This window comes from Delphinapterus leucas, chromosome 11 (assembly GCF_059928025.1).
Source record: "Delphinapterus leucas isolate spDelLeu-1000000601 "Yukka" chromosome 11, BTC_Dleu_Yukka2, whole genome shotgun sequence".
NCBI lineage: Eukaryota > Metazoa > Chordata > Mammalia > Artiodactyla > Monodontidae > Delphinapterus > Delphinapterus leucas.
In genome coordinates, this window is record NC_143139.1 from 74,635,863 (window position 1) to 74,659,041 (window position 23,179).

A 23,179-nucleotide genomic window follows, 5' to 3' on the forward strand; every position below is an offset into this window, starting at 1 on the left:
CACAGCTGGTAATGAAGAGAAATGTGTCGGCTAATGAGGAGAGCGGCCACCATTACAGCAATGAAGAAAAGTGGACAGAAACGCCGCAGGAATGGCACCTCCACTATTTCCTGGTGTAATTGGCATGAGGTAATTGCTTTTTTATCCTCCCTGGCTTCACCTCTGCAAACTACTTCCAAATTCCTTACATTCATCACAAAATAGACAATTGAAAGTAGTGTAATAAATTAAAAAGGCAAAGGAGCTCAGCTTTGTGGTACCAGTCTTAAAAGAAGGAAATAAGAACATTTACAGGATTAATAAAAAGGATAATAGGAGGAGGGTGGGGGGGATCATTCCTTTGTTGTTATTTTTGTCATTAGAGACCAAGCCTTCTTTCAACCACATACAAAGACAGGCTCCAACAGGAATAACTCTGAATGTGTTCTAAACACATATGCTGCGGCCACTACTGCCACTTAAAAGGTTCCCGCTCACATGCAGTAAAATGAAACATGAGGCAGGCCTACTTTCATTCTTCCTGCTGATAAACCCAGGCCTAAGAGCAGCATAGAAATTAGGTCTGCATTTTTCTGGTATCTCATGTACCAAAATGAACCTTGTTAGGGCAACGTGTGTAAGGCATGACAATTTCCTGGTTTGCCCATTTTCAGTGCTTTGCTCTGGTTGGGGCTACTCTGGGTACAGTCCTTGGAAAGATTCTTAAGCTCAGGATTTTACAAAACCGTTAAGAGAATTAAGAACAATGACCAAGCCCCATGAAAAGAATCACGTTCAATTAGTAAAGTTAACTTAGGTATTTTTTATTCTTTTAGGAATACATCTACAAATTCTTTGATATTCCTCTCTTTCCCTTAAGTGTGAATATAGTGAGTGTGGGCTCGATATAGTGACTTGCTTCCAGGGACTAGATTACAGCAGAAGTGATGGTGTGTCACTTCCATATTAGGTTATAAAAAGATGCAGCAAAGGTGAAAACAACCCAAATGTTCCTTCACACGTGAATGGATAAACAAGATGTGTATATACATGCAGTGGAATATTATTCAGCCATAAAGAGGAATGAAATTCTGATACATGCTACAACATGAACGAATCTTGAAAACATTGTGCTAAGTGAATAAGCCAGACACAAAGGGACAAATATTATATGATTCCACTTAGATGAGGTACCTAGGATAGGCAAATTCATAAAGCAGAAAGTAGAACTGAGATGACCAGAGGTTGGGAGTTAGGCGGATGAAGAACGATTGTTTAATGGGTATATGGGGCTTCTGTTTGGGACAACGAAAAGGTCTGGAAATGGATAGTGGTGATGGCTGCACAACAACTGAATGTACTTAATGTCACTGAATTATATACTTAAAAATGGTTAAAATGATTAAAACCTATGTTATATATTTTTTACCAAAATATAAAGGACCCCCCAAAAGACTGCATCTTCTGTGTTGAGTGTTCTGCCTCTCTCTCTTTCTGTCTCTTGGACCACTCACTCTGGGAGAAGCCAGCTACTATGTCTTGAGGATACCAAGGCAGTGCTATGGAGATGCCCACATGGCAAACAACTAAAATTTCTGGACAACGCTAGCGAGAAATTGGCGACTCCAGTGAGCAAGCCTTCTTGGAAACGTCCTCCAGGCCCATCCAAGTCTACAGATGATGCAGCCCTAGCTGATATCTTGACCATAACCTCAAAGGAGACCCTGAGCTAGAACCACCTAGCTAAGTCACTCTGGGATTTCTGACTCTCAGAAACTGTCAGATAATAAATGGTGGTTGTTTTAAGCCACAAAATCTTGGGGTAATTTGTTACACAGCAATAGATATTGAATACAGTATAACTATATATGCACAAATTTACAACAATATTGAATGAGATAAATTCACAATAATATTAGATGATAATAATCATCTAAAACAAGCTTCTGCTTCTTTCTACAAAGCAATTGGGGGCATGCTAGCTACTGAGGTTAAGAAAAATGTCTATGTCCTGATGCCATTCCTTCTCAGGTTCCATATGGTTCCCTCTCCCACATTTGTCTGTGTGGGAATGGGTATTTTTATATCAACTGCATTCTTGGCCTCTGTCTGCAGTAATTCAAAATGCATAGTTCAAGTGCAGAATCTGTATTTCAACTCTAAATCTAGCACTCCAGATACTACTTGGTTACTGCAAAGACACACACTAACTGGGAACTCCACAAACTAACCCCCACTATCTGTTTTCTTCTCTCTCTCACTCTTCTTAAATTCTATCTTTATTCCAGTGATGATGAAAGCAATTTTTATATAGCTCTGGAGTTCGTAATTACAATAGCTATTACCAGAAAAGGTCTTCGCCACTCACCAACGTCTCTTATAGACTGGATGTGGGCCGTCTACAAGCAGCATATAGGAGGTAAGACCTGGGAAACTGGTTGACCCAGGAATAGTGTTGCCTATCTGACCTTTTGAGGACTTACTCTTTTATTGGGGAATGACCCAAGAAAAAGCAAAAAAACCAAGCAGAGGTGGCAGGTCACGAGGCAAACAGGAGAAGGATAGGAGGAGACTTCAACAGAGGATCAGTATGGAATAAAGTTAACAAAGATGGAATAGGAAACATGTTATACCATAAAGTCAGGCATCTAAACCATTAATCCATAAACTCTGACTATGTGACAGGGCATTACTTTGATTGAGTTTGGGCCAGATTCTTAAAGGAGTCAAATTAGGCTAGGAATCAGAAGGACTGATCTCATAAAGATTCCATTCTCTTTCTCTCCCTTGCAAACACCACGTGTACATAAGTCATTACATGTTGGCATCATAGGTTCCTTTAAATATTTGTAAAGTAGCATAAAGTAGGAGGCAGAAGATAAGGGCCCTAGGCACTCTTAGAAGATAACCAGATAACTTCAGATATGGCTTTAGTCTCTCCAGGCCTCTGTGTCATCTGTAAAATGAGGTCATTCTACCCAAGACGTTTGGACTGGACCAAATGATCTACTGAAATTCCTTCTAACTCTAAAATCTGCAATTCTATGGGTTAAATTCTGATGCCCATACACTCCTCCATAAGGTATTCCTAGGGAATCATCCTAGCATGGCTACCTGGACAATTCAAACAGTTTCTCCATCTCCATATTACACATCCTCCAACTCAGAACAGAAGCACAGTTTGTACCCTCAACTCAACATCTCAGTTTTTACCCTGAAAACTCAAGAAATACGAACGGTTTAAGAGTAAACAGTGGGGATTGTGAGCACCTATAGTCAGAGATTTATTTCCAGGGAAGTTTTTACCTTAGATGAAAGATGGCACTCCAAGGGGTGAAAACCTGGCTGAAGGTCCATTCGATCAATATGGTAAGCCTGGAACTCAACCTAGGGCAACAAGAGAATGAAATTTGAAACTCAGTTCGGGATATATACAAAGATGGTGCAAAACTACGAAGAAATTCCAGAGGCCAAACTATGTCAACTTCACTCTAAACCTGGTGGGATATGAGTTTAGCTGGTGCTCGGAACATGTTCTGGGGAAGTGAAACAGCAAGTGATTGATTTTTTCTTTTTTTTTTTTTTGAGTTTTACCATTTCTCGTCAGGTGGAAGAATCCTTGTACCTGAGTTCTCAACCAGTCAATGAAAATCTGCTGGTAAATCTCAAAGCCTGATCTCATAGAGCAGAAGTCAGTGGCCTGGGGGTTGATAGCCTCCCCAGGGAAGAATGAAACATCTGCTGGAAACTCCCCATCTCCATCCCTTGACCTTAAAGCTCTAGAGAAAAGGAAAAGCAGCTTCTCTTGACAAAAAGATTGGGAATCCCTGTTGCCATGTCTTACTGTTTCTTTAAGGCTACCATGGAAATGAAAGATGTTCTCAAGCAAAGATAGGTCAAATCTATTAACAGAGCGGGCGAGGCATCTCCCTCCTGAAAACTGTGGAATAACAGAAAAGAACCTTTTCTGACAAAATGAGTATTTTTGTTTGTTTGATTTTGTTTCACATTTATTTATTGAACAGTAGGGAGAAATAATTTGAATATGAAAATAGCTAGTTATTAGAAGAGGGAATAATTTCAAACATGGAGCCCCCGGTAGTTTATACACCATGTAAACTTGCTGCTCCATCCCTCAGCCTTTCCCATCTCCCTTCAGCAATCCTGTTTCCATTCTCTCAGCTCCCAGAGAATCACCAAGAAGCTGAGTTCCAGTAGCACTAGCCTAATACACATTTGATTCTTTTCTCCAGCCCCCAAATGGACCATCTTCCCAGAACTCTTCCCATCATTAGAGGGGAGAAGACGAGTTGAGCAAGTCTTTCTCCAAACTATAGCCACATTTTTACATTAATCTGACACCTGTCATCTGCTTTATTTCCAGGAAGTTCTTCTTAGCAGGAAGGTGGCACTCCAAGGGATTAAAACTTGGCTGAATGTCTATGAGAATTCATTAGATAATATCCAAAAAGCCCTCCAGAGGGCCTTGCTAAATACAACAAAAGATGGTGCAGTGATTTCCTAAACCCAAGATTTCAGGTTTACTTTTGATGTTCCCTGGATACTAGCAGTGTTTGGCTATATAGAGGAAGGAGAAATATTAACCAATTTTTATTCCAGCTGACCTTTTACAGAGACAGGAAGTAATTTTGCAAGAATTCTCCATTTCAGTCTAGGACAGTAACAGCTGGGCAGGGATTTTGCCCAACACTTTGTGAGGTTTACACTCAACTGCCTTTGTCAGATTGGCATTTTATATTAAAACAATAGAGCACTGTTATTAAGACACCATACTGCTACAACTTTAGGAAGATGCTAAACCAAGAAACTTTCTCTGGACCACTAGAGTCTCCATGACTGTAAAGGTCTGGTGTGTTTCAAAAAATCCACTTCATCCCAGGAGGTTATAGTAGGATGATCAGGAATCAGACTGTCCATATTTGAAGATTTACCCTACCATTTGCTTACAAATGCTGTGATCTTCAGGAATTCCCTAGCTGTCCAGTGGTTAGGACTTGGCACTTTCCCTGCCCAGGCCCCGGGTTCAATCCCTGGTCAGGGAATTAACATCCCACAAGCCACGTAATGCAGCCAAAAATAAATAAAATAAAATAAAAATAAATAAATAAAACAAATGATGTGATTTTGGAGACAGCAGGTCACAGGGGTTAAGAATATAGGCTTTGGAGCCAGACTGCTTGGGTTGGAACCTTAATTCCACCATTTACTTGCTGGATGATCTTAAGGAAGTTCTTCAAACCTCTGGGCCTCAGTGTCATCATTTGTGAAATGGGGCTGTTAATGGCATCTCCAAATGTTGGGGGAAGAATGAAATAAGTTGATGCATGTAGATGCTTCAAGCAATGTCTGGCAAACAGTATCAATAAATGTTAGCTATCATGATTGCTATTATTCTTTCCAAATTTTCAGCATTTCATCCAATGCTGGGCAAAATCAACAAAGAAAGGAAGCTAACCAAGGAGAACTCTGGGGAAAATGTTGAATTTGGCAAAACTGGGAATCAGGCAGAACTTACTCTTTGGCACTCTCTCCATTTTTCTCTCTCCTGTTAATGTCCAGGCTCCTTATATAACACTGTACCCAAGCTCTAGATTTTTTTTTCTGCTCTCCTCCATACCCACCCTTCACCAATCAACTTTTACCCACACTAGCTCTATTCCTTTAGGGCTTCGCTCTGAACTAGGTGATAATATAAAAAGTAAAAATTCAGGGCTTCCCTGGTGGCGCAGTGGGTGAGAGTCCGCCTGCCGATGCAGGGGACACGGGTTCGTGCCCCGGTCCGGGAAGATCCCGCATGCCGCGGAGCGGCTGGGCCCGTGAGCCGTAGCCGCTGGGCCTGCGCGTCCGGAGCCTGTGCTCTGCAACGGGAGAGGCCACAGCAGTGAGAGGCCCGCGTACCGTAAAAAAAAAAGTAAAAGATCAACTCTGGTTTAAGATAGTAATGAATGCTGGTAAGTTAATGTTATGCTTTCTGGATGTCACATTTGCATTTTACAAAATGAAGATTGCCTTATTACCAGGAAGAGTGACCAAAACTGAGAACTTCAGTTAACGTGCGAGGCAGGTAAGGGTAATAATTCTGGGCAGGTTGACCATTGGTTTTCTTTGACTCACAGATAAGCTGCTACTTCCATAACCCATAGAGCTTGTCCTAAAGTTAACTGTTTAATATAAAGCATCATAGACAGACTCCTAGGCGAAAGCAGAACACACTGTGTTTAAACACAGCGTTATTAGGTTGACAGGCATGGCATGGAGGCTGCAGTGTTACTGGTCCCACAGCTCCCAGGGCTGCTGTCAGCAAGGCATGACAAACTGGACCAGCCAAAATTTTCAGTCACGTCTGATTTTCCTGAAGATGCAGATACACCTGCTGAAGATGTTCCAGACAGAGAAAAGCCGAGATTGCAGAACAGAGTGAGCCGATGGAGGAAAATGGCAAAAGCCCAGCGTTGGCTTCTATCACCCATTATTATAGCCCTGGGATAGGCAGCATTCTGAATTCAACAAGGGGGCCAAGGGTAAGGGGATTTGAGTTCTAGATCCATCTCTGCCATTAACTGATTGTGTCTTTAAGCAAGTTGAGTCACTTTATTTTGGAGGGTCGTATTTGCAAAACTAGGGGAGAGAGAGGCTAAGTAGCAGTATCCCTTCGTTCTTCCGAGTCAGAGGCCCCAGGGGGTTCCGGGGAACCCCTACAGCCCTGCAGAGCAACTTAAATGCCTCTACAGACAGGCAGTGGAATGCAACAGGGTTTCCTGATTAAAAAAAAAAAAATAACCGTAAGGAACTTAAGATGCTGAGAAGATTAATCTGGGGGAAAGGAAAGTAATATAGAATAAGGCAGAGGGTAGCAAGATTGGACGGGATCACCAGCTAGATGGTAAAATGACTAGAATAGTAAAAAATACAGTCAAATAAGATAGGGTAGGCAAATGAATCTCAGCACTGGCTGCACCCTAAGGAGCTTTTAACAAATTCAGATGCCCAGGCTCTAACCCTGAGTAGTTATATGGAACTTTCTGGGTCTAGGGTCTAAGCTTCAGTATAAGGTAAAAAGCTCCCTGTGTAATCCTCATGTTCAGTCAGTGGTAAAAACCACCAAGGGTAGACTATGCTGGTTTTTAAGAACCAAAAGGAAGAGTTGTATGTAAGAGACTTCTGAAGGTGACCTGAGAGGATTGACAACTGATTAGATGGAGAGATAAACATCTGGAAAGACCCCCAAACAACTTAGATCTCAAACAAGGGTGCTTAAGAGAAGGAAGAGGTCATGGTACCTTGGTAAAGTGGAAACGGTTTGGGAGGGAACATGAGTTTGAGCTGAAGTGGATAGCAGGATATCTGAGTGATTCCATCTTCCTACAATATTCAAAGTAATGAGCAGCACCGTATCTTTTCTGACAAGAAAATTTAACTTCGAATTGACTACTCTAGCTATTATCAAAAGCCCGGCTGAAACAAGGTGGCAGTACAAGAGTGATGCACTAAGAGAAGGGTACCTTATATTTCTTCAGCATTTGTTTGTCTTTTATTTTTTTTGGCTTAACTTCTTTGGGAGGGATATAAGTACTTTGCATGTTTACAAAAGCTGTGAACCTAATTCCCAGAAAAAAAAAATACCATTAGAAAAATACATGGAGCCCAGTTTAAGAATCTCTTTTTTAGATAGGGACTAAAGGGCTCACTCAGCCAAACAAAGTTTTTGGTTTTGTTGTTATTACTATTATAGTTGTTATTTTAAGATGAAGAACTACAGACCGAGGAGAAATATAAGCAGAGAAAAAGAAATAATAAGGAAAGAGATGTGTTTTAGACAGATTTTTCCTAACAATGAGGTCACTGCCAAGTGTCCAGAGAAAGCATTATTTTTCCTAAATGCTTTGGAGCATTTCATGTCTTCTCCCTGTTCTTTGTTCTTTGATTAAAGCACCTGTCCTTAGCTTTGTCGTTAAAACATCCTGGCAACCACAAGAAAACATGTCAGCTTGTGATTACTATCTGCATTTTTAATAATGCCTAGCATTTCCTACAAATAGGATTTCAGCATCTAGAACTCTGGATTTGGAAAATGAAACAGCTTTTGTTAGTTCTAATAGAAAAAGGCAGCTTGATTTCCAATGCTCCGTTTTAATCTGGGTTTTACCAGCCGGTGATTTTATTGAAAGTGAAATGCATATTCGTGTTTAGCTTTAGCATCTCAACTCTAAAATGGAAAAATCACAGCTTCAGTAACAGAATTGAGAATGAGGTCCTGGCATCTTTCTTAAAAGGAATTTGGATAAGGCTTCTCAGTACATACTCACAAATTACTTACACTGTATGTCTAAACACACACAAACAGGTTTAGAAAACCTGGTTGAACTGAAATGAAATAATTAGGTATGAAAAAAATAACCTGGGCTTCTTTGCCAGATTCTTATCAACATGGACCATACTTGCTCTAAGGCAATAAAGGAGGTGGGGGTCAAGGTCATGACCAGGAAGGAATTCATGTGCCCAAACTCTCTTCATCTTCATGAAAAAGTTTTGCACTTTCCCGGGCTACTTAGAGAGGGGTCCATAAGGCACTGCTCTGGGTTCCCTTCATGACTTAAAGGGAAATGTTCATAGTGTCGGGAGCCCTTGATGACCTGCAAATGAAAAAGGAGGATGTCCTCAAATTCCTTGCAGCAGGAACCCACTTAGGTGTCACCAACCTTGACTACCAAATGGAACAGTACATCTGTGAAAGGAAAAATGATGGTATCACCTCATACACCTACAGAGAACCTGGGAGAAGTCTCCCCTGGCGGCTGGCGCTGTTGTTGCCATTGGTAACCAGGCTGACTTCAGTGTCATATCCTCCAGGGATACTGGCCAGTGAGCTGTGCCGAAGTTTGCTGCTGCCACTTCTACTGCTGGCCGCCTCTCTTCTGGGAACTTCCCTAACTCTATCCAGGCCACCTTCCTGGAGCCGCGACTTCCGGCGGTTACTGATCCAGGTCTGATCTCAGAGCCGTCTTATGTTAACCCGCCTGCCGTCACTGTGTCACAGTGACTCTTCTCTGCGCTGTGTGGACATCGCCATCCCCAGCAACAACAGGGGAGCTCCCGCAGTGGGTCTGCGGTGGTGGATGTGGGCCGGGGGTTGAGGATGGGGTTGGCGTCCTGCGCATGTGTGGCACCAGCTGCCGTGAGCATCTGGGTGAGGTCATCCTGCTGTCTACTCTGCAGAGATGCTGAAGATGTTGAAAAGCTAGCATGGACTACTGTTGGAAAGGCTGTGATCCAGGAGGAAGTTCTGACTTCAGCAGTGAAAGGGAATTAATTTCAAAAGTTTCCCCTCTCCTTGATGCCTAAAATTACGTGGTTCACAACAAAGACTCACATGAGTCTACTTCATTTGAAGTAGGGCAGAAATGGCTTAGAAATATTAGCCTCTTGCTAATATTGTGCACATGGTAGTGGATAAGCTGGAGTCTTGGTTCAGTCTATACTGCTGATGGCCCCTCAGAACCCCATCCCAGCTGAATCCTTCCTAGGAAGGCGATATAGAAAGGAGACAAAGGCAGGGGTCTTGGCATCCAGTAGAAGTGGGTTTAAATCCCAGCAACACCAATAACTGGCTGAACAGACTTTGAAAAGTCACTTAATTTTCCTGAACCCTGCTTTCTTTGATTGTAAAATGGAGCTAATAATATTCAACTAACGGATTAAATGGAATGGAAATGCAAGGCCTAGCCAAGGTCTTCAATACACTGTAGTTCCCCTTTTTTGTGCTCCCTCCCTTCCCCCTTCATTCCTTCTTGAATCACAGCCAAGAGTTGCCATGCCTTTTCCTGGTCAAGTAGTGAGAATTCTGTTTGTCTTGTACGAACTCAAGGTAAAGAGTACCCTTACTTCAAAGGAGGCTGGAAATTCACAGTCACTGGAAGATTAAGTTTTGGACATTTCATTTGTTCTCTTTTTCTCTTTTACTTTTTTCTCCCTTTTACAACACAGGCACTGTTCCCTTGGCATTTGCAAATTTACTTTTTCACTTCTACAGGTGTAGGTGGATTGATTCAAGAAGAGAAACGGTGGCACGAAAGAGAAGTTTTTTTTTCCAAATACAGAATTCATTTCAAAAAGGGGAGTGTTTTTCATGATTAGCTAATTGAATGCTTGCTGAGAGCCAGGCACTACTCTACATATCAATCCACTTAATCCTCACAACACCAGGAAGTGAGTACTTGCATTAGTAGACAAGCAAACTGAGGCACAGAGAGATTAAGTAAATCATGCAAGGTCACACAACTAATAATTGGGAAGACTAAATTTGAACCCAGGTAAACCCACTTTCAGAATACATGCTCTTTACCACTTCTGCAGCTTACTCACCTCCTTTCCCCAGCAGCTCAATATACAGAAAACGGAGGGAAGATGGATGTGGAAAACACAGGTTAGAAGAAAATGAATCATGAAGGACATTTGAAATAGGTATTGAGCTTATGTAATTGAAATTTGATGCTGTTTTCAAATATTCATAATAGAAACTCTAATGTTTTAATAAAAGGGCAGGTAACTCAGTCTGATCAGCTTTGATGAAGCAATGATGTCAGAAAGCCAACGGAGACTCCTGAGAAAGTGTTTGGTGCTTGCTTTATTTCCCTGTGCTAATATTCCTTGACTGAAAACAATCTCAAGGTTTCCAAGGGTGACCAGACTATACAGCCTGCTTTCTTTGAAGGAAGAAACATTTCCATTTTGAGAAGATGAAATGGACATTTTCTTGGATACGTATTTGATGATGTTTCTTTACTGGGAACACCTCCATTTCTTCTTCCTGAATCAGACTTCTAGAATTTTTTTTTTTTTTTTCTTTTCACCTAGAAGAGACCACTGATACCATTTACTTCCTCTCCTTTCTATGGTAATGAAGAAGGGGAGGTCAAATAAATTCAGTTCTCTCACAGATCTAGAAGCCAATCTAGGATTGGGATTCAGTTCTGACTCCTCATCCAGCTCTGCCACTCAACCACATGTGTTTCTTTCTCTCACACACAGGCTCTTTTTGGCCACCAGTAAACACACTGACCTTTGAAATATGGAAAGAAAAGCGCTTTGAAATAAAACTGGCACAAACAGCGGTTAGACGGCCGTCATCTGGAGGCCGAAACAAAGAGGGGCATAGTTTTCAAGCTGTCTTCGTAATTACGTGAAGCAGTTATCACTCATGCCCCAGTCTGAGCATTACCCCCCAAACAAACAGCCGAGGTTTGAGAAAGCACATAGGCCACTTTGTTGCTCTAGCATCCTGGGGGGTGGGAAGCCCCTCAGCTAAAAATCACATGTGGCTGGGCCTGTTTTCCAGAGCTCCAGGCTCTTTCCTTACTTCCTTCCCCATTAAAACCCTCTGCTCTTCTTGGCAAAAGCCTTCAGGTGAGGTAAGTGCCAATTAACAACACAGAGCTTGATGTATTTCAAGTTTATGACTTAGAGCTGCATTCTCATGAAATATATTCTTCTTCTCTGGCCCAGAAGCCTCGATGTGCAGAGAGCAAAGATTCTACGTGTGGTTGAAATTTGGTTCATTTTTGCTACGGCCCTAAAAGTGATTTCTCTTACTGGGGTTTGCTCAACTTAGAAAGCCAGGCAAACAAACCCCAGTAAAGGGCAAAACCGATTCTGAAAACTTTAGCTGCAAAGATAACTGGAGCAGAAGGCTCAGCAAATTTGGGTTTTGCAAAAAGTGGTCTTAAATGTCTCATGAAATCTTAAATATGGCCAGACTTCAGAATAAGTAGGAGAGATGGAAATATCTAATACCGATATCTACAGACTAATATCTAATATCTACAGACTTTTCCAGCTTTCAAATCTGATATGAAATTTTTATATCCTAGGAATGATTTTAGTTTTTCCAATCATTTGAGTGTTACCACGTCAGTTTATGAAAAATACTTTGGTGAGTTGTTCCTAGGCCACAGAGATCTGAGATCTGACCAATTAAATGATCTGATATGACATCTCAGAGCCCTTTAAGACCAAGAGGTTTGGCAATAGGAACATAAATGGGTTAAAATATATTTCAAAATAATTCCTCTAATTATTAGCTGTACTCAGTTGCTTAATATTTTCAGTGCCTACTGAATTTAGCAAAGGGAATGACAGATACATATTAAAATGCATGCAAATACTACACACAAGCCACATTTTAATATATTGTTTTGCATCCATAATTTTAGTCTTGTGACTTGTATTTTCGTTTGCTTGGGAATAAAGACTTTCTTCTTTCTCCACTTGGGAAACAAGGCAAGACTTGTTTCTGTCAGCATCCTAATAGTATTCCTGAAAAGGCGGCAAACTTAATGGTTCAGGAACTGCTCTCCACCACCTGCTTTCAGGCCCCTTAAATAGGGGCTGCATTTACAATGCATTGAAAAGGTGAAAATATGCACTCAATCAGTTGCTTTGTCACATAGTGGCAGGCGATCATATTTTTTTGTTGTTGTGTTAAAACTGAACAGGCTGGTTTTTTAAAAATTTAAGCTGTTTAAATGTACAATCTCTTTTCAAATAGAGGGTGTGGCAGACTGCCTGCTATACATTTGCCAAATCCCATTTCCTTTTAATCCAGGGTCACAGATAGAACACATTTCCCAGCCTCCTCTGCAATTAGGTGATTTCTGGCTGGAGGAATGTGGGCCAAAGTAATGTACACAATGTGCGAGTCTGGTCACTAAGATCTGCTGGGCAGCCCTAGTGCCTTTTCCTTACTCTTGACCTCCTGGCAAGATGCAGAGGATCAGGTGGAAAACTCCAAGGGCACAAGGAGGAGTCTCAGGATGGAAGGAGACGGGGGTCCTAAAACGAAACTGTGTGGAGCAGACTCTCTGCCCCCATCCATCTCCCCCGACCAACAACTCACAATAGACTATGACTCATGTTCACTGTGTGGTAGCCGCCCTCCAATGGTCACATCTCCTGGTATTCGTACCCTTGTGCATTCATCTCCAATAGCATATGGCAGAAGTGATGGTATGCCACTTCTGAGATTAGGTTATAAAAGCCTGTAACCTCTGCCTCTGCCGTTGGTGGTCTTTCGCTCATTCTCATCCTCTCTTTCTCATTACTTTTTGGGGATGCCAGCTGCCATGCCTGTGGAGACACCCACATGGTAAGGAATGGAGATCTCCTTCCAACAGCCATCAAGGAGTTGAGGCCTGACAATAATCAGGGGAGTGAGGTGGGAAAAGAATTCTAATCCCAGCTGGTCCTTCAAACGACTGCAACTCCAGCAGATAGTTCGAATACAACATTGTGAGAGACACTGGGCTAGAGTCACCCAGCGAAGCTGCTCCTGGATTCTCGAATCTTAGAAACTGTGTGAGAAAATTCCTTTTTTTTTTTTTTTTAAATTGAAGTATACTCGACGTGTTTGTTGTTTTAAACTGTTAAGTTTTGGAGTCATTTGCTGCCATGCAATAGATAACTAATACAATGTGAATAAGAAATCAGCTTTCATTGAGCCACTGAGACACTGGGACTGTTTGTTATGGTAGCTAAACACTGACTAATCAGCAGGGCACTGCGCGCAGTGACTATGTACATACACTGAACAGCACTACAAGGGTTCTAAGGGTAAAGGCCTTGTTTTATTCTCCTTTGAGATCTCACTGCCTAACACAGTGCCTAGACAAGAGGAGGCATTGAACAAGTGACAAATAATGAATGTGGCTTTCAGTAAGATGCACAGTGTGGTCCTGTGTATGGAAGGTACAAAGTCAACACCTTTAGAACAGCTGCCACTTTAAGCCTAGATGGGATCAACTGCACTTTATTTCGGGTCAGAAAAATTCTGGGATTGTATTGCTACCAAATACGTAGATTGTAGTTGGTCAAACATTCATGTAAAGAAGAGAACTCAGTCATCTAGTGATGTTTGTGTTTCCAGATTATCACACTTACTTTTGTAGGGACCAGGTATTCTAATAGGTATATGTGTTAATTTATTTAATCCTTATAAAAACTTGATAAAGAGTGTGCTGTTGCTCTTCTGAGTTTACTAACGAGGAAATAAACTCAGGAAAGTTAAGCACCTCGTCCCCGATCTCAGTGCAATTCCATGGCAGAGCCTGGGCTTGATCTCTGGACTTGCAAATGCCAAGGATCATGAAGTTACCCGTTATACTAGGCTGTTCCCTAAATTGAATTCTCAAAGAAACAGGACAGAACTCCAAAGTCGAAGAAAGGGCTGCTAAATCGATGGAGTGGATTAAGAGATATCCTGTGAGGACAGAACAGAATAGTCAAGACTTAGGCCTTGAGAGATTCCCATTAAGAGGGGCTAAGATCAAAGTTTATAAAATCCTGAAGGACATGGAGTGATTCCCCCAAACTGATACACACCCCAGGGATGGGGCCTCACCTGAAGCTTGTCAGAGATGGTTTAGGAGAACTGAAATGCATGCCGCTTGTAGATGATTAGATGCGTCCCCTCTGCCTCCATGTCAGCTGCACAGAGACTAAGCTCACCGCCCCAGAAGCCACCATGTAGAGAGAATATCCAGACCACAGGGCAATCAGCTCCATTGGAGCAGCCAAGAGGGGGAGGCTTGGCTTCCCTTTAATTGACAAAAACCTTCATAACCAGTTCCTTCCAAGGCTTGCAAATCAGCACTAGCCTCAAAGAAAGCAGGTATGGGCCAAAGAAGCACAGGGAATGGATAGGCATCTCTGTGTCTGCCTCTCCTGCTGGTCCTGTTTCTGCTTGTTTTTCATGGCAACTTGTGTGTGGTGAGGACTTTGGGTATGTATTTGCTTCAGACAGCAAGTTCTCTTAGCCCAGCCTTGTGGGAAGAAGTGGAAGTCGCTATTTACGGGGAACACTGCCAATGGGCTAATGAGAAATTTTCATGACTTTTGGATGTTTGTAGAACTAAAGGCTTTTGAAACCTGAATCCAAGGCTGACCTAGAGTCTTGAAAACCTGGATAATGACCTCTGGGAAGAAGCTGTGGCTGACAAAGAAAAACCTTACTTGTTCTGACGTTTACGAAGTTTGGTTGCCAAAATACGCTCCTCTCAATCTTAGATAGTGAGACATATTTTTAATCTGTAACAGTTGGTGCTAGGGCAGAGTTTGAAATTTATCTTTCACTTCATGGGGCAATGGGTTTTCTAAAGAAATGAATGATGCATTCACCTTTAGCAAGGAGAATATTAAAGTTGTGCAAAATAATATACCATTTAAAAAAATGTGGGAGGACTGTTTACATAAAAAGGAACTGACATGTCTGTTACGAATCACTCTAAATAATTTATTTAAGGAGGCCCTCAAAGACGTAATTGTAACAGGAACTAAGTTTAAATTCTTACACTTGAAAATAAGACTGAAGGCTTTATAATGGTCCATAGTTCAGAATATTCATATATTTATGCTAGTAATTGTTTTCTCCTATTCTGAATTAACAAAGTCTCGCTAGAGAAATAAAATACCTACATTTATGCATCTCATACTCCTTTGCAGCTGTGGCTCACAAAATCAATTACTTGGCATTAATTCAAACTTGTAGGTTTTTCCATTAGGAAAAAAGATAATTAAAAAAAAACAACAACAGCCAATGACTGTCATTGTATAAATAAATTCAGGGTCCACTAACAAATGGATCACTAATGTGCAAAAGGCTTTGTTCAAGGCCACCCGCAAAGTGAAGGGGCAGCATTGAGGAGATTCTGGGGGTCCTCCTACACTCACCCCATATGTCACATGTGTTCCATCTGCATCTTTTTCCTTTATTCCTAAGCAAGTAGAAATTTGGAGTTGGAAGAAGGTGTGAGGAAGATACAACACATAGAGGAAGCCAGTGAATGGAAAGAAAGGTGAGAGCAGGTGCAGGCATAGTACCTGCCTAATGCTAACGGCGGAGCTCCCAAGGGAAGGTTCTGGCAGCCTGCTCCTCTGTGATTCCCGCTCTTCCTGTGGCTGGTGGGTCAGCTTTCTTACATATATATCTTTACAGCCAAAGAATGCTTTGCATGTATATCCTGACAACAACCCTATTATTTTTACACTTAATGACACTCATGGAGAACCTCCTAAGTGCTCCTTGTGTCCCACATTGTTTCTCATCCAACACCACACTGCCCCCTGACTACTCCGTCTGATATGCAAATTTGATCACATTATTTCTCTGCTACAAAATGGTTTCTCGCTAACGGTTTCTCAATCCGACATTGGCTTTCAAGATCTTCCATGACCTGCCTCCAGACTACTTCCCAGCACCGTATTCCCTCACTGACCCTCCCAGCTCTATGCTCACAGGGCACCTAAACAGGTCTACCCTCTCCACTCTGGTGTCCTTTTCCCGCTCTCCTCGTTGCCTGGAATTCTCTCCCACTCCCAGCTGTTCCCACCTGTGGCACTGTCTGACTGGCTTCCCTGGTGGCGCAGTGGTTGAGAATCCACCTGCCAATGCAGGGGACACGAGTTCAAGCCCTGGTCCGGGAAGATCCCACATGCCACGGAGCAACTAAGCCCGTGCGCCACAGCTACTGAGCCTGGGCTCTAGAGCCCGCGAGTCACAACTATTGAGCCCACATGCCACAGATACTGAGGCCCATGCACCTAGAGTCCGTGCTGCGCAACAAGAGAAGTCACCGCAATGAGAAGCCCACGCACTGCAACGAAGAGTAGCCCACGCTTGCTGCAACTAGAGAAAGCCCGCACACAGCAGCAAAGACCCAACACAGCCAAAAATAAATAAATTAAAAAAAAAAAGAGCTAGTGAAGTCTTAAAGCCTGTTTAAAAAAAAAAAAAAAATGACCCTCCATCATCCCTCAAGATCTAGAACTTCATCTTGGAAGCCTCCTCTGGCCTCCGGAATAGGACTGTGCTCTCTCACCTTTGAGCCTCCACTGTGACAGGTGCAGAATTTATTATGCTATTTTCACAGTGGTTTGTTTACATCACTTCTACATGTATCAATATTTCTCAAAGTGTGGTCCAAAGAACAAGTGCCTCAAAAACATCTGCCTCTGAGAAGTGCAGATGCCTCATATTCCCATGTGAAATAGGCCTTCCTGGGGCTTCTTAGGTGACTAAAGCTGAGAACCACTGGACTGGACTTTAAACTCCTCAAGGGTGGGCATAACCTATTAGGACATGGTTGGTAATGAATGAATAAAAATAGTTAATTGCTTTTCAGCCATGGGTTGAGCATCTGTAGCTCCTACTATGTGTAATGTTTACAAGTGCAGCTCAGAGTACAGTTAGTCTTGTTTACCATTGCACCCATCCCAGACCCTAGCCCAGCGCCGTGGGGCATGATAGGCACTAAATAAATACTTTTTCACAGATGGCAAGAAACTGTGGCCTGCAGAAGCTCTGAGTGCTGTACAGCAGGGCAGAGGTGCAGTGAAAGCATCAACAAGATTAGCACAAGGCCTGTTCAGTTCCCCAGGAGAAGGCACTAAGTCAGAGCAATAGCATAGCTGGCACTGCTCTGATGTTCCTTTGTAGAAACCCTTGATGTGGGCTGTGAAATGTCAAATCCAGATTTGATTAAGCCCAACTTCAAATCCCCAAGGCAAGTGTGTATCCACGGTCTTAATGGAATTATTGGAGCCACCTCCGTCTGCTACTTTCAAAAGGGCTGAGGTAGCACCCCATCCACTGATACCAACTCCTACAAAATGAAGCCTGCAGTTAATTCAGCACGTCCCAAGCGGATAAAACCTAAAAAACTTGATCTGGCTTCTTCCTGAAAATTGAAGTATTAAATTAAACCAAAAAAAAAAAAATGTTCTGGTATACTGTAAAGCCTAAAGAAAGGGGGGTCCCCAAGGCTACAGGAGAAATCAAAGTTCTGTATCGTTTTCTTAGGCCTAAACTGTTGACTATTTGGCACTTTCTACTTCCTCCTTCAAATGATAACCTATCAGTTTTCAGATAACCCGTACTTTGGATTTTTAAAGGCAAGCCAATAGACAACATGAGCTTCTATAAGGGCTATGGACTTCTAGTTGAATGATTCAGTATATACAAGTGGAAACTTGGCCTCCCCTGCTTATACACACTTTGAGGGATGGGCAGAAAATGTCAGGCCAGAACCGAGTCTCAAAGCAAAGTGGGCACGTTGGGATCTATCAGATTAAACCCGAATGCCACAGCTTCACTGGAGCAGACCTGATTTCACCACTGCGTTCTCAAAGGGAAGTGGGGCGGGGGGCGTCTGCTCCCAAGCTCCACCACAAGCCAGAGCTCCACTTTGTTCTGTGAAATTCAGAACACATTTATTCTCCTTTTTTGTTTTCTTCCAAATTTACTCCTGCCCTAACTTAGGGTCTGGCTGAAGCTAAAATCGTTAACAGCCAAAGACAGCGGGGGGGGGGGGGGGGGGGGTGAAAGGCTGCTTTACTGTGAAATCCAATCTGAGTAAAAGCAAAACGGATCAGCAATCTTTTGACCTTACCCAGTGGCAAAGTCTCACTGATTCACGTGGTTTAGAGAACTTGGAAAAGGTCTGATGAGCTGTCAAACCACTGAAAATTTAGGGTTTTTCTTGTCACCCTCTATAGAAATGATTCCAAAGTTTCTCAAATTCCAGAAGCTTCCTAAGGCAGGACCAACAAGTCTGAGGAGACACAAGTCTCTTGGTTACCCTAGAACCACCCTCGTGTTTCTGGGACTCTTGAGATCAGCCCAGGCCAGTTATCTAGAGGCGATAATGGATTCTGTTGGGGCCATCTGTGCCAGACTCACCACAAGAGATAGATCATTTCCAAACCAACACCTCATATAGGAGGCTGGAGGAAGCAAAGGGATTCTCACCACTTTCTGGTTCCTACAGCAAGAGCTAATCCCAGACGTGGCGATGACATAAAGGCAGGAGTCCTGGCAGCAGCTGCCACTGGGATAACTGGTTTAAATAGCAAGTACTCTTTAATGCACAAATTACATTAGACATAGTTCCTGCCTTTAAGGGACTCCCTTGCCTAAAAGCACCCATTGTCTCACTCTCTCTTGACTTACATGTGACGTCCAGACTCATCTAAACCCTTTCCACCTTGTCCATACTGACTCTTCCATCTTCCCACCATGTCCAAAATGCATTCTACCCTTCAGACCAAGCGTTGGCAAACTTTTTCTGCAAAGAGCCATATAGTAAATATTTCAGGTTTGCAGGCCATATGGTCTCTTTCATAACTATTCAACTCTGCTGTTGCAGAACAAAAGCATTCATAAATAGTAATATAAATGAATGAGCCTGGCTATATTTCAATAAAACTTTAACCAAAACAAGTAGCAGGCTAGATTTGGTCCCCAGGTTGTAAGTTTGCTCACTTCTGTTTTGGTTTTTTTTTTTTTGCAGTACGCAGGCCTCTCACTGTTGTGGCCTCTCCCATTGCGGAGCAACAGGCTCCAGATGCGCAGGCTCAGTGGCCATGGCTCATGGGCCCAGCCGCTCCGCGGCATGTGGGATCTTCCCGGACTGGGGCGCGAACCCGTGTCCCCTGCATCGGCAGGCGGATTCTCAACCACTGCGCCACCAGGGAAGCCCCATCACTTCTGTTTTAAACAGACCAAATTTATTCCTTTGCTGGTGCTGATTTTTTCTGCCTGGGATCCTTTGTCCTTTTTTCTCAACTCAAATATATTAATTCATTAAAATTCATTATTTATTGGAAGATTATTATATGCCAGATACTGTCCTAAGATCTAGAGAGGCAACGGTGAGAAAACAGACATTTTCAACTGTGATAGAATTTAGATTCTAGTGGAAACAGGTGGACAATAAACAAGTAGCAAGCAACAGCGTGCATGCCAGGTGGAACTAGGATGAAGAAAAATAAGGCAGGGTAGGTGGGTGAGAATGTTATTTTAAATAGTGGTTGAGGAAGGCCACTAGGATGAAGTAATATGAGAGCAGAGATGAAAATAAAGCATGAGTTCAGTCTATGTGGATATAGAAAGTGGGGAGTGGTAGTAGGAAAAGCATTTCAGGCAGAGGGAACAGCAAGTGCAAAGTGCCCAAAGCAGAGCATTCTTGGTGTACTGGAGGAAATGATAGGAGGCCAGTGTGATTGGAGTGAGGTGAATAAGTGAGGGATGAGATCAGAGAGGTAGCTATGGGCAAGATTTTGTAGGGCCTTGTGGGCCGTGGAAAGGACTTTAATTTTTATTTGGAGTAAGACTGGAAACCATTGAAGGGTAGGAAGCAGAAGAGTGAAATAATCTGCCTTAGATTTTAATAGGATCACGACGATAGCCATGTGTAGGATAGACTATAGGGAGGCAAGAACAAAAGCAGAAAGACCTGCTAAGAGGCTATTGTAATAATCCAGGTGACAACTGTTGTCCAGGGTGACAAGAGGGGAGGTATTAAGAGTTGTCAGATTCTGAATATGTTTTGAAGGCAAAGCTGAAAGGTAGAATGTGAAGGAAATAGTCATGGACAATGCCCAGAATTCTGACCCGAGGAACTGGAAGGATGAAGTTTCCCTCTATTAAGATGGCGAAGACTGTAGGAGGAACAGATTGGGTGGGAAAAATCAAGATTTTTAAAAAATCATGTTATGTGTGAGATGCCTGTTGGACCTATACGTGGAAATGTCAGGTAGGCCGTTGCATAAATGCTTTGGAGTTCAGTGGGAATATCGTGGGTGGGGGTAGGTATTGGGGAGTTATCTGAAATAGATGATATTTAAAGCCCTGAAATGAGGTAGGATCACTTAGAGAGAAGGGAGAAGAGAGTAGAGTTCAGGGACTGAGTTCTGAAGTACTTGATGTTCAGAGCTTGGAAAGCTGTAGAAGAGCCAACACAGAAGACTTAAAAGGAGTGACCGTGAGACATGAAGTGAAGCAAGAGTGACCTCCCAGGAGCCAAGTGAAGGAAGTCTTTCAAGAAGGAGGAAATGAACAACTGTGTGAAATATTGTTGACATATTGAGTGAGATGAGGACTAAGGCATGACCCAGATTTAGCAACATGGGAGCCATTGTTGACCTGGATAAGAACAGTGTGGCATGGCGAGGATGAAAGCCTGTAAGGAGTATGGATACCAGAGAATGGGTCCCCTCCCCTGGGACCGATAATACTTGATACTCTCATAACATTTTCCCAATGACAATTATTGGCCTGTATTTCTATCTCTGCAACTACTCTGTGAGCAATCTGAATGCTGAACCATATTCATCATCCTCTATACAACACAGCACTAAGTACTCATTAAATGTCTGTCAGATGAATGTGAAATTGTAATCTAAGAAAGCCTTCATATAAATGAATGTGAGTACCATTTACACTAGAAAAAGTAACATTAATAAGCAGGATTTTAAAAGGGAGGGTGATGGGTACTATATATTATTGTACAGTGTTGTGACACTGCAGATATTTGGGTGTATTCCCTGAATATTTTACTATTTTTGTATTTAAATTATACATAAATTATTCTCCATAGCGTATGGTGAGATCCCTCAGTACAACTAGTTCAGTTTTGCTAAAGAGTAGAGTGAAATTCTATTGAAATTAGGAAATTTACCCTCATTCCCTTAGACTGTGTGTACTTGGTGTAAGATTCAATAAAATGTGTCTCTCTACCTCCTTTCGAGTTTCCAAAGTTATCAACTCACCATCGTTGTAGGAAGCCTCCCAAAATTCCTAGTTCTCTATTCTTTTTTTTTTAAGATTACATTAAAAAAAAAAAAGAATCACTACAGTGAGTTACTTTGGGGTCTGAATAACATTGGGTTGATTATGTCTCTCTTTATTGGAATAATTACTTGAGCATTGAGTTCTTACAGCCATATCTATTAAGGTCCAGAAACACAAATTATTACATGATGATTCAAGTGACTTTCTGATTATACTGCTTAATAAAATTAACACTGGAGTCTGAAACACTGTGTCCAGAAGTCAAACGGTGATTTTCCAAAGCATCCATTAAAAAAAAAAAAAGTAGCTTCATTTCAGGGCATAAAATTTTGCAATCCTTCTATCTTCAAGTGAGGGTTAGTTAGTGCAGTTAGTTACTGCAAATTAGTGATTCAGTTACATTTTATTTATTCAATATGCAGAGAAGTTTTAAAAAGCGTTAGGTGAGTCATTTCATAAGACCAAAGCCAAGCAAAATTAGAGCAGTCCCTGGTTGAAGCTATTTTTATTGCAATGAGAAGGTTCCTTGCTGCGTATTGGGTACACAGGTGTGGTCAAACTTCGGCATGGAAAGTAAGAAGTCATGAATTCTAAGGCAATGACTACTAATGCCTTGAATGTGTAATGCCACAGACACATTTGCTGTAAGAAGTCAAATCATGTGACAGAGGAAATTAGGTAGAAGCAGTTGAAATTTTTTCCCCTTTATATTCCATTTATCAATGACCCAAGGACCCAAATTCCTATTTTACATAAAGGCTTTCTTTTTTCTATTTTATAGAGAAATAACCTTATAGAAAACTGTTCTTGTGCATTACTCTTTTGTGTCTATAGAGCTCCTTATTTTGTGGGTCGTGGATTTAATAGGCTGTAATGCTGTTTAAACACCATAGATACTTAATGCAGCATGAAAAGCTCTTAAACTATGGGAAATTACAAAAATGTCTCAGTGCCATGGTTGCAAAAGTGAATGATCTTCTTGACACAAACCTCAAAGGTAAAATGAAATTACATTTCCCATAGGTTTCCAAGTATCTGTTGACCAGCCACCATGGTCTCCCATGATTTCATCTATGCAGCTCTTAGAGATTCAGTTCCAGCCAGACAGCCAACTCTCAGCTATAGTTGCTCTGGAAACTCAGCTCTGGAAAATACCAGGAGCTTCATCCACGATAAAGCCAAACACAAAATAGTTATCTTATATAGGTCAGGGAGCAGGTTCCTGGTATGCTTGGTGTCAGTATAACAGGCTCTTCAGTCAGGAGCCTTTGATCTAAAGAGAGTGTCTATCAATAAAGCAATCATATGGCAAGTGCCCATTATCAACATCAATTTTGATAAATTAATACAAATCAACAGAGATTTTTAAATCAGTACCTAATAATTCTAATTATATAGATTTTTTTTGAAATTTGAAAAATACATAAAAGGGAATAAAATATTATGGTCTTCGCATGCAAGGGGGGATGTGCATACATGATGAAGTAGGTTTCTGTCTTCATATTTCTTCTTGTTTTTATACTTATTAAAGGGTCAAGAGAAAGTTTATGAAATTTTATG

At 41.8% G+C, this 23,179-nt stretch overlaps 1 long non-coding RNA gene across 1 annotated transcript in view; it reads right to left on the reverse strand.

Annotated features, from left to right (window-relative positions):
• Nucleotides 1-3,285: 3,285 nt before the first annotated feature.
• LOC149748054 (uncharacterized) overlaps nucleotides 3,286-23,179 on the reverse strand; it is a 234,409-nt gene continuing 214,515 nt past the window's right edge. Inside the window, exon 4 of the long non-coding RNA XR_016395000.1 lies at nucleotides 3,286-3,366. This is a non-coding gene — a long non-coding RNA (uncharacterized LOC149748054). The remainder of the gene's footprint in view (nucleotides 3,367-23,179) is intronic.